A 10,792-nucleotide genomic window follows, 5' to 3' on the forward strand; every position below is an offset into this window, starting at 1 on the left:
CAAAATTGTATTCCAGATATCCTGTGGTTAGGTTATTTCAGCTTTATTGATGACTCAGAAATTATATAAAAGGACTGTGAAAGGATCAGCACACATGTGCAGATGAAAGGGTTGGATTTTCTTTTTAGATTCTGCTGCCACTACTGCTACTGCTACTATTACTTTCTTTTCCAATTATTATTTTCAGAGACACTAGGCATCAAGACTTGGATCTGACACTTGTTAAATAAAAGCCAGTGAACTTGGTCAGAAACAAAATGTATTCTCATAAGCTGACCCCAAACTTGAGCAACACACAGAAATCAAATTATGTTCAAAATTCAAAAGCATGGAAAGATATATTTTTCATTCACTTATTCAGTAAATGTTTATCAAACGCCTACTGTGTGCCAATGCTGCGCTAGGCACTAGAAATACATGGGTAGACAAGATGGACATGGAATTTCCAATGTGGCAGGAACTCCATTGTTATGTGGAATTCCATTTGGAGACAGAATCAGGATCAATGATTTTTATATGACCAAATATATAAAATCTATGCTTTGAGGCTGTATTAGCTTCTTAGGTCTGCATTAACAAATTACTGCAAACTTGTTGTCTCAAGACAATGGAAATTTATTCTCTCACAATTGTAGAGGTTAGGAGTCTGAAATAAAAGTGTTGATTTCCTCTGAAGGCTCTAGGGGAGTGTATTAGTCGGTTCTCATGCTGCTAATAAAGGCATACTCGAGACTGGGTAATTTATAAAGGAAAGAGGTTTAATTGACTCTCAGTTCTTCATAGCTGGGGAGGCCTCAGGAAACTTACAATAATGGTGGAAGGGGAAGCAAACATGTGCTTCTTCACATGGCAGCAGCAAGGAGAAGTGCCAAGCAAAAGGGGAAAAGCCTCTTATAAAACCATCAGATCTCATGAGAACTGACTATCGCGAGAACAGCATGAGGGTAACTGCCCCCATGATTCAATTACCTCCCACTGGGTCCTTCCCACAACACATGGTGATTATGGGAACTACAGTTCAAGATGAGATTTGGGTGAGAACACAGCCAAACCATATCAGGGAGAATCTTTCCTTGCCTCTTCCAGCTTCAGGTGGCTCCTCGTGTTTCCTGGCTTGTGGCAGCATCCCTGCAATCTCTGCCTCTGTCTTCACGTGGCCTTGTTAGAAAGACAGCAGTCATTGCACTTAGGGCACACCCTAAACCAGTATGACCTCATCTTAACTAATTGTATCTGCAAAGCCTGTTTCCAAATAAGGTCACATTCTGCGGTTCTGGGTGAACATAAATTTTTGAGGGACTGTATTTTACCCAGTCTAACAGTGAGCTCATTGCATTAAAACAATTAAAACTACTTTACAATTACTTTTTCTCATGTGATCACCTCAAGTTGAGATAGCAAATGAGTTTTCTATTGTTTTTGGATTTATTTTGATTCAGTCATTCCAATTTCAATTAATCAGCAGGTTGTATAATTCACAATGAGTCATTATCCAAAGGATAGCCAACTCTCTGGTTTGAGATTCTCTGTACATGGAGTCAAATAAAATCGGCACAGAATATTGTAGAAGAGTTTAGGCTGGGCGCGGTGGCTCACGCTTGTAATCCCAGCACTTTGGGAGGCCGAGACGGGCGGATCACGAGGTCAGGAGATCGAGACCGCGGTGAAACCTCGTCTCTACTAAAAAATACAAAAAATTAGCCAGGCGTGGTGGCGGGCGCCTGTAGTCCCAGCTACCCGGAGAGGCTGAGGCAGGAGAATGCCGTGAACCCGGGAGGCGGAGCTTGCAGTGAGCCGAGATTGCGCCACTGCACTCCAGCCTGGGCGACAGAGCAAGACTCCGTCTCAAGAAAAAAAAAAAAAAAAAAGAAGAGTTTAGTTTTATATTTTGAAATACAAGGTATATTCATAATACTTTGCTGAAAGCTTTACAAAAGTGCTATTTCCTTGAAGAATCCATTGTTAAGTCTATCAAAGTACAATAACCTGAAAGGGATTGTTAGTGTGTCAATTAAAAGAATCCTGATTACATTCTATGGGCAGTGACTAAGAATTCCTAAAAACATGATTTTATTATTTTTATTTTTTAGTCAGTGACAGGAGGCGACACTGTTCCATACATGGGGACAATGGAACATATATATGGAAGGTTTTAATCAACATGTAGACCTCTTTCCCCTTTACAATGTAATTTTTTCCCTAATGGTAAAAGACAATATGCTTGAAAAATATTATATCACTTATCTTCCCTTTATATTAAAAAAGTCACAGATGGTGCTTGAATTAAGAAAGTGACATGTCATATATTTATAGCAACTAATATGTGTTGGACAATCCTAAATTCAAATGCTTTCACTGGTTGTTAAGCCATGTATTAAGACAGTTTACGGTTTTAGAAATATGGTTGCTGGGGCAATAATAGAGAAATCACTGGGTCTTGATGCATTGGTTCAAGTGTAGCTTCCACGACTGATTGCTGAGTGTCTGGGGATGGCTATATGGTTTAATAGAGAAGTATGTGTTTTGTATTTATACAAAATGCACTGGTTTCAAAATTCAGGTTTTCTACCTGCTTATCTTTAGAAAAGTACATTTTAAAAGCTTCCTCAACAATTATTTTATTGTCTGTAAATTCTAGAAAATTACTCTTTCCTCATGAGATTTAAGGATACAATGAAATAATAAACACAAACCCTCTGGCTCAATGGCTGGCAAACAGTAAATACTTCATGCTTCAATATTCTGTGCTTCAATTCTTCTTTTCCAAAATGGAGACATAATACCTACTGTGCAGCACTATAGCCTAATGCTTAAGAACGTGAAATTTGAGTCGAGAAAATCTGGGTTTAAACTCCAACTATGCCACTACAAAGCTATGTAGCTTTGAGCTAGTTACTGAGTGACTTGATGTTTCAGCTTTTGCCTAAGAATTCATCTCTAATCTACTGTGTGGTTTCAACTTCAGCCTTAGACTGTGAATAGCCAATTAGCTAATTGCCAATTTCAATGTCACTTCTGCTATTCTTGAATTTGTACACGATCAAGTAAGTTGCCATTATATCTAGTCAGCATAACAATATGATGTGAATAAGTGAGGTATGCTTTTAGATGCATTGCTAGTTTATATGACAGTTTGAATTATTATTTAGGAAATACTCACTTCTTTCCTCTCCCATGTGTATGAAATATATTTCTCCTTCCTATCAGTGTTGGGCTTGGCCCTGTGATATACTTTGCACAATAGGATGTAGGTGTTTGTGATATAAGCAAAGGCTTGGAATGTGCTTGTGCAATAGACTTGCCATCTTCCCCCTCTACTATTGCCATGAGAAGAGCTTCCTGTAAGCAGCTGCTTCTCCATCAGCCTTGGGCCCAGAATGCCCACCTGCAGGGCAGACTTGAGCCCAGCCTGCAGTGAGGAGCCGCGTTCAGTTAATCCTACAGCTTGAATCAGTCACCAGCCTAGACCAGCTGACCTTCAGCAGACCTATAGATATATAAGCAAGAATAAATAGTTGTAGTTTTTAAGCTACTAAATTTTGAAGTGCTTAGTTATGTAGCATAGCTGTCTAATACAGCTTACAGATACACACTTTTAAATATAAGTAAGCATTTTAGACTTAACTTGAAGTAAGTAAAATTTTTCTTTTTTTTTTTTTTTTGAGACAGAGTTTCGCTCTTGTTGCCCAGGCTGGAGTGCAATGACGAGATTTTGGCTCACCGCAACCTCCGCCTCCCGGGTTCAAGGGATTCTCCTGCCTCAGCCTCCTGAGTAGCTGGGATCACAGGCATGTGCCACCACGCCCAGTTAACTTTTGTATTTTTAGTAGAGACAGGGTTTCTCCACGTTGGTAAGGCTGGTCTTGAACTCCTAACCTCAGGTGATTCACCCTTCTCGGCCTCCCAAAGTGCTGGGATTACAGGCGTGAGTCACCCACCACACCTGACAGTAAAATTTTTCTTAAGACTTTTATATCATAAAACTCTATTATCTAGTTGATGTATAAATGTGCTACAGTAATTAACAATGATTATGAAAGCTGCTGATTTTACATACAGAAATAATTTTTTAGAATGTTCAAATATTTCTTTCTTTTTCTTTTATTTCTTTTTTTTTTTTTTTGACAAAGTCTTGCTCTGTCATCCAGGCTGGAGTGCAGTGGTGTAACACTGGCTTGCCGCAACCTCCACCTCCTGGATTCAAGCAATTCTCTTGCCTCAGCCTCCTGTGTAGCTGGGATTGCAAACATGCACCACCTCGCCTGGCTAATTTTTGTATTTTTATTAGAGACAGGGTTTCACCATGTTGGCCAGGCTGGTCTCAAACTCCCAACCTCAGGTGATCCACCCAGCTTGGCCTCCCAAAATACTGGGATTACAGGCGTGAGCCACGGCACCCAGCTAGAATGTTCAAATATTTCAATAGGGAAACATTTGGATGATTTTAGAAAAATTATATATTCCTCAATACAGCAAATGCTTAAGAAAGTTAAAACAACAATAGAAATTCAAAGAATAGAGATTAGATTATATCACAATTCTGGTCTTTGTAGAATTGTTTGGTGCATTTCATATGTTAAACAAGTAACAGAGAACTGTTTAAGTTCAAATTACTTAATTCCAGAGAAGTTATCTGGATAAGTGAACACGGTAATCTTACAATGACTTGAACTTTGATAAAGATTTCTGGCTGGGCACGGTGGCGCGTGCCTGTAATCTCCGCACTTTGGGAGGCTGAGGCGGGAGCATCCCTTGAGCCCAGAAGCTCTAGGCCAGCCTGGAAAATATAGCGAGACCTTGTCTCCACAAAAATTTAAAACTTTGCCATGGATGGTGGTGCATGTTTGTAGTCCCAGATGCTTGGGAGGCTAAGGTGGAAGGACTGCTTGAGCTGGGAAGGCAGAGGTTGCAGTGAGCTGTGATCATGCCACTGCACTCCAGCTTGGGCAACAGAGTGAGACCCTGTCTCAAAAAAAAAAAGATTTCTATAAAATCTCATGAATTTGTTATCATCATTATTATACCTTCATAATCACTGTATCAGAATAATTTGGTTGAAACTGAAACTAATAGGAACAGAATCTGGCTGTTGAAGCAAAATATTTATTGGAAGGATGTTGGCCAGCTTACAGGCCAATCAGGGCATTCTGGCGCAACTATGGAAGGAGCGCTGGCCGTTCAGGTGGTGGCAAAGATCTAGGGAGAGTGTTTCCCCAATAATCTTTCCAGGATGCTTGCCTTGAAATGAATGAACTCAAACCTTCTCTGTCTTATTGCTACTTTTCTCAAGACTGAAATTCCAAGAAGTAAGCATCTGAATATCCTATCCAGGAGAGGACAGAGAACCACTGGGGAACATTGGGGAACTCTCATTTCCACTAAAGATATCAGGAACTTACTGCCAGAGAAGGTGGAATGGAAACTGGTCAACCAAAGAATACCACCTCACTGTTAATTTATTATTATTGTTATGAACATTACTTGCCATCATCATTTTTATTCTCCATTGCTGGAAGGATGAAGGAGATCTATACCTGGGACATTTCTCAAAATGAGATGAGATGAGAATTTAGAGCTAGAATGGAATTTATGGCTGTGCATGAGTTAAACAGTGAGATGTCTCTGGGCAGAAGTAGAGATATTTCTGATATGAACCTATCTGGGACACCTGTTCATGTGGGATAGAACACTGAGAGGACTGTTTTTCCTAATAGAGAATGGCTTGTCAATTTACAAACTTGGGTTTCTCCAAGAGAATTTGATAACTTCCTCTAAAGTCTTTACCAACAGATGAGAAGATTCTCCTTTTTATCTTGTTGAGTGAGGTCTGTTTCACCAAACATTTTAATTATAATAATTTTTCTTTAAAATAATTATATATGGAACACTTCATGAATTTGCGTGTCATCCTTGCGCAGGGGCCATGCTAATCTTCTCTGCGTTGTTCCAATTTTAGTATATGTGCTGCTAAAGCCAGCACTCACCAAACATTTCACATTGTTCATAGCCAAGATCTGCATATTATTATCTTAGTCTTCTCAATACTTTTAAAAAGTCACTTCCATTTTTTGATCTTTGTTATCTACTTAGGAGTTAGTCACTATGTTCTATGTACTTTGTATATGGCTGCAAACAGGATGGAGGGGTGCTTATGCTTTTGAGCTTAATTGGAAGAGTATGTAATACAAATAGTTATGCAAAGAATCATAGTTTTGATCAAAATGCCCTGAAGGAGACATGTAGGATGTAATGACAGTGTGTATACAATGAGGGACTAACTTAAACATGGAGGGTCAGGGAGGCTTCCCTCAGGATTAGAGTTTGAGCTGAGACATAAAGGATGAATAGGAGTTAGGTTAAGAGGGGTAGGGTGGAGGGAGTAGGGGTTTGGGGCAGAAGCAGGTATTAAAGCCAGAGGTGGAAAGTAGCTCAGCCTACTGCAGAAATCTTAAGACCAGTGTTTCTGGATTGCAGTGAAGGGAAGAGATTGGTGAGAGAGAAGATTCTCCTTTCTTTTCCAATGCTAAGGCCAACGACTTTTACTATTTGAAGATGTTTCATCTTATCAAATGTGCTAATCTTGACAATCTTCTAGGAAGCAGATGGAGGAAGTAAATAGAAATATTGCAAGGAGAGGACATTGGCTATTTTTGGCCTATGCTCCGTGAAAGCATCGAAAAACCACAACCCTGCCTGTCTCATTTGACTTCTGTGCTCCACGTCTTAAGCTGCATTGACCAGTCAGAGAGGCAAACAGTATCTAATGTTTGAGACATCCCCATCCTTTCAAAATCCTTCTGAAGACTGGTCATTTTTTTCTCTATTAGGTGCTTGGAAAATTTTCAGAAGAACAAATCAGGCAGAGCAGTGAATGCTGTGTGTGCACACATTCCCTCTGGCCTGGTGTTTCCAGTTCAGCGGGCCAATTCTCACTTGTCATATTGAGTCCTTTATTACAACAAAATATTATTTTAAAGCTGCACTAACAGTAATTAGAAGCAATTGAGTTTTATCAACTAACACAAACTGTGGGATTTGGAACTTGGATTTTAGCTGGTATTTTAATGAAGTGTGTGTTAACAACATCAAATCTTCTGTCAGGGCAGCAGCTGAGTTGCATATACAGACCTTTGATGGGGGACCATGTGTTAACGCTCAGAGGCGTCAGGCTCATGTGGGACTCTGCACATCCATACCTCACAGATCTGTCTCCCAGGCCCATTTTTATTTTCTCCTCCTAATGAAAATTCTGATAGTCCTCACATTTGTTCCGATAAAAATTTGGAATTAAAGATGATTATTCCCATGTGCACATGTTAATAATACATATTTAGATGTGAGTAATGATGATGTAAATTTTCTCTTTGCTCAACTGTCTCATTTCAGCCTAAGATGTTAAAAGGACACATAGTACAGAGTGTTAGAACTTATTTAGTGAGAAGCAGGAGGTTAAGGAGGAAGAAAGAATAAAATAAAGAAGGAGAAGGATGCTCTCTAACTTTCAGTTAGCATTTCTAGTGAAATAAATATCTGGAGGAAGTAGGGTGTTTCTCTTTTTAAAAGACAACCTTCTAAACCTTGGTCAAAGGCCTTTTCAGTTGAACATTTTCAAAGAATAATGTACGATTTTTTTTTTTTTTGGCCAGGCGTGGTGGCTCACGCTTGTAATCCCAGCACTTTGGGAGGCCGAGGCGGGCAGATCACGAGGTCAGGAGATCGAGACCACGGTGAAACCCTGTCTCTACTAAAAATACAAAAAAATTAGCTGGGCGTGGTGGCGGGCGCCTGTAGTCCCAGCTACTCGGAGAGGCTGAGGCAGGAGTATGGTGTGAACCCGGGAGGCGGAGCTTGCAATGAGCCGAGATCGCGCCACTGCACTTCAGCCTGGGCAACAGAGCGAGACTCCGTCTCAAAAAAAAAACAAAAAAACAAAAACAAAAAAAAAATAACCTACAATTTACTAAAGACGCTTATGCAGCTAAAGCCAAGACCATCATGGCAGAATGGAGCCTTTTAAACTATGAAAGCTATGCTCCTATCAGGACAAAATCTAGACTAAAGAAATATGGATCACAAGCTTTGCAGACATATTTTGCCTAATCAGCATGCAATTCAAACTAAAATCTAGTACTTTTAACTTTTTATCTGCTCTTCCTATTTTGACCAATGCCAGAAGTAGATGCTATTTGCCTAAAGAAGACAACACAGTGAGGTAGTTTGGCTGTGTTTCCACCCAAATCTCATCTTGATTGTAGTTCCTGTAATCCTCACGTGTCATGGGAGGGACCAAGTGGGAAGTGACTGGATCATGTGGGGCAGTTTCCCCCATGCTGTTCTCATGATAGTGAGTGAGGCTCATGAGATCTGATGGTTTCAAAAGCGCCTGGCATTTCCTCTGCTTGCACTCATTCTCTCTCCTCCTGCCCTGTGAAGAGGTGCCTTCTGCCATGATTGTAAGTTTCCTGAGGCCTCCCCAGGCATTCAGAACTGTGAGTTAATTAAGCCTCTTTCCTTTATAAAATACCTGGTCTTGGGCAGTTCTTTATAGCAGCACAAAAATGGACTAATACAGTATTTGGTACTGTGGTAGTGGAGCGCAGCTATAAGAACACCCAAAAATGTGGAAGTGACTTTGAAGCTGGGTAACAGGCAGAGGTAGGCACAGTCTGAAGGGCTCAAAAGAAGACGGGAAAATGTGGGAAAGTTTGGAACTTTCTAGAGACTTGTTGAATGGCTTTGACCAAAATGCTGATAGTGATATGGACAATGAAGTCCAGGCTGAGGTAGTCTCAGATGGAGATGAGAAATTTTGTTGGAACTGGAATAAAGGTGTTCTTGCTATGCTTTGGAAAAAGACTGGCAGCATTTTGCCTCTGCCCTGGAGATCTTTGGAACTTTGAAGTTGAGAGAGATGATTTAGGATATTTGGCAGAAGAACTTTCTAAGCCGCAAAGTTTCAAGAGGAAGCAGAGCATAAAAGTTTGGAAATTTGCAGCTTGAGGATGCAATAGAAATGAAAACTTCATTTTCTGGGGAGAAATTCAAGCAGGCTGCAGAAATTTGCATAAGTAAGAAGGAGCTCAGTGTTAATCACCAAGACCATGGGGAAATGTCTTCAGGGCACGTCAGAGACCTTCATGGCAGCTCCTCCCACCACAGGCCCAGAGGTCTAGGAAGGAAAAATGGTTTTGTGGGCCAGGCCCAGGGCCCCCCTGCTCTGTGCAGCCTCAGGACATGCTGCATCCCAGCTGCATCAGCTCCAGCCTAAAAAAGGGCCAAAGGCTAAAGGGGCCAAAGTACAGTTCAGGCCATTACTTCAGAGGGTGCAAACCCAAAGTCTTGGTGACTTACATGTAGTATTGAGCCTCTGGGTGCACGAAAGTCAAGAATTGAGGTTTGGGAATCTCTGCCTAGATTTCAGAGGATGTATGGAAATGCCTGAATGTCCAGGCAAGTTTTCTGCAGGGGTGGAACCTTCATGGAGAACCTCTACTAAGGCAGTTCAGAAGGAAAATGTGGGATTGAAGACCCCACACAGAGTCGCCACTGGGTCTTCCTAGTGGAGCTATGGGAAGAGGGCCATCATTCTCTAGACCCCAGAAGGGTAGATCCACCAACAGCTTACATTTTGTGCCTGAAAAAACCTCAGGCACTCAATGCCAGCCTGTGAAAGCAGCTTGGAGGGGGGATGTACACTGCAAAGCCACAGGGGCAGAGCTGCCCAAGACTGTGGGAGTCCACCTCTTGCATCAGTGTGACCTGGATGTGAGCCATGGAGTTAAAGGAAATCATTTTGGAGCTTTAAGATTTAATGACTGCCTTGTTGGATTTCAGACTTGCATGGTGCCTGTAGCCCCTTTGTTTTGACCAATTTCTGCCCCTCGGAAAGGGTGTATTTATCCAATGCCTGTAACCCCATTGTATCTTGGAAGGAACTAACTTGTGTTTGATTTTACTGGCTCATATGCAGAAGGGACTTGCCTTGTCTCAGATGAGATTTTGGACGTGGACTTTTGAGTTAATGCTGGAATGAGTGAAGACTTCGGGGGACTGTTTTGAAGGCATGATTGATTGTGTTTTGAAATGTGAGGACATGATATTTGGGAGGGGCCGGGGGGAATGATATGGTTTGACTGTGTCCCCACCCAAATGTCATTTCAAATTGTAGTTCCCATAATCCTCATGTGTTTTGGGAGGGACCCACTAGGAAGTGATTGGCTCATGGGGGTGGTTTCCCTCATCCTGTTCTCATGATAGTGACTGAGGCTTATGAGATCTGATGGTTTTATAAGCATCTGGCATTTCCCCTGCTTGCACTCATTCTCTTTCCTGCTGCCCTTTGAAGAGTTGCCTTCTGCCATGATTGCAAGTTTCTTGAGGCCTCCCCAGCCATATGGAACTGTGAGTCAATTAAAACTCTTCTTTATAAATTACCCAGTCTTGGGTATTTCTTCATAGCAACACAAGAACAGGCTCATACACACAGTTATTCCATTTCTAATGGGTTTTATCCTGGCAAGAGAAATGGCCCAGGATTTCTTTGATGCCCATAGAAATCTGCTCCACGCCCATGCTTATACAGTCTGGAAGTGTGAGGGTATTAATACCCAGGGGACTACCCTCAACCAACAGAGAATGGGAACTGGCAGATACATGCTTCCCTCTTTCTCCATTTGGGCTATTTCAAACACATTCTATAAGAATTGTCAGGCAGTTCCATGGAACTAAAAACCAGTAACCTGTAGTGTTGGCTAGTATAATAATGCATTATAGTGTATACGTTTCTTTCTTC

At 41.2% G+C, this 10,792-nt stretch overlaps 1 non-coding gene across 1 annotated transcript; it reads right to left on the reverse strand.

Moving 5' to 3' along the window:
* Window positions 1-5,873: 5,873 nt before the first annotated feature.
* Window positions 5,874-5,980, reverse strand: LOC116477095 (U6 spliceosomal RNA). The gene has a single exon (XR_004250346.1). It is a non-coding gene; the product is annotated as a U6 spliceosomal RNA (small nuclear RNA).
* Between the last annotated feature and the right edge of the window lie 4,812 nt (window positions 5,981-10,792).

Source organism: Hylobates moloch, unplaced genomic scaffold, assembly GCF_009828535.3.
Source record: "Hylobates moloch isolate HMO894 unplaced genomic scaffold, HMol_V3 SCAFFOLD_2, whole genome shotgun sequence".
Lineage (NCBI taxonomy): Eukaryota > Metazoa > Chordata > Mammalia > Primates > Hylobatidae > Hylobates > Hylobates moloch.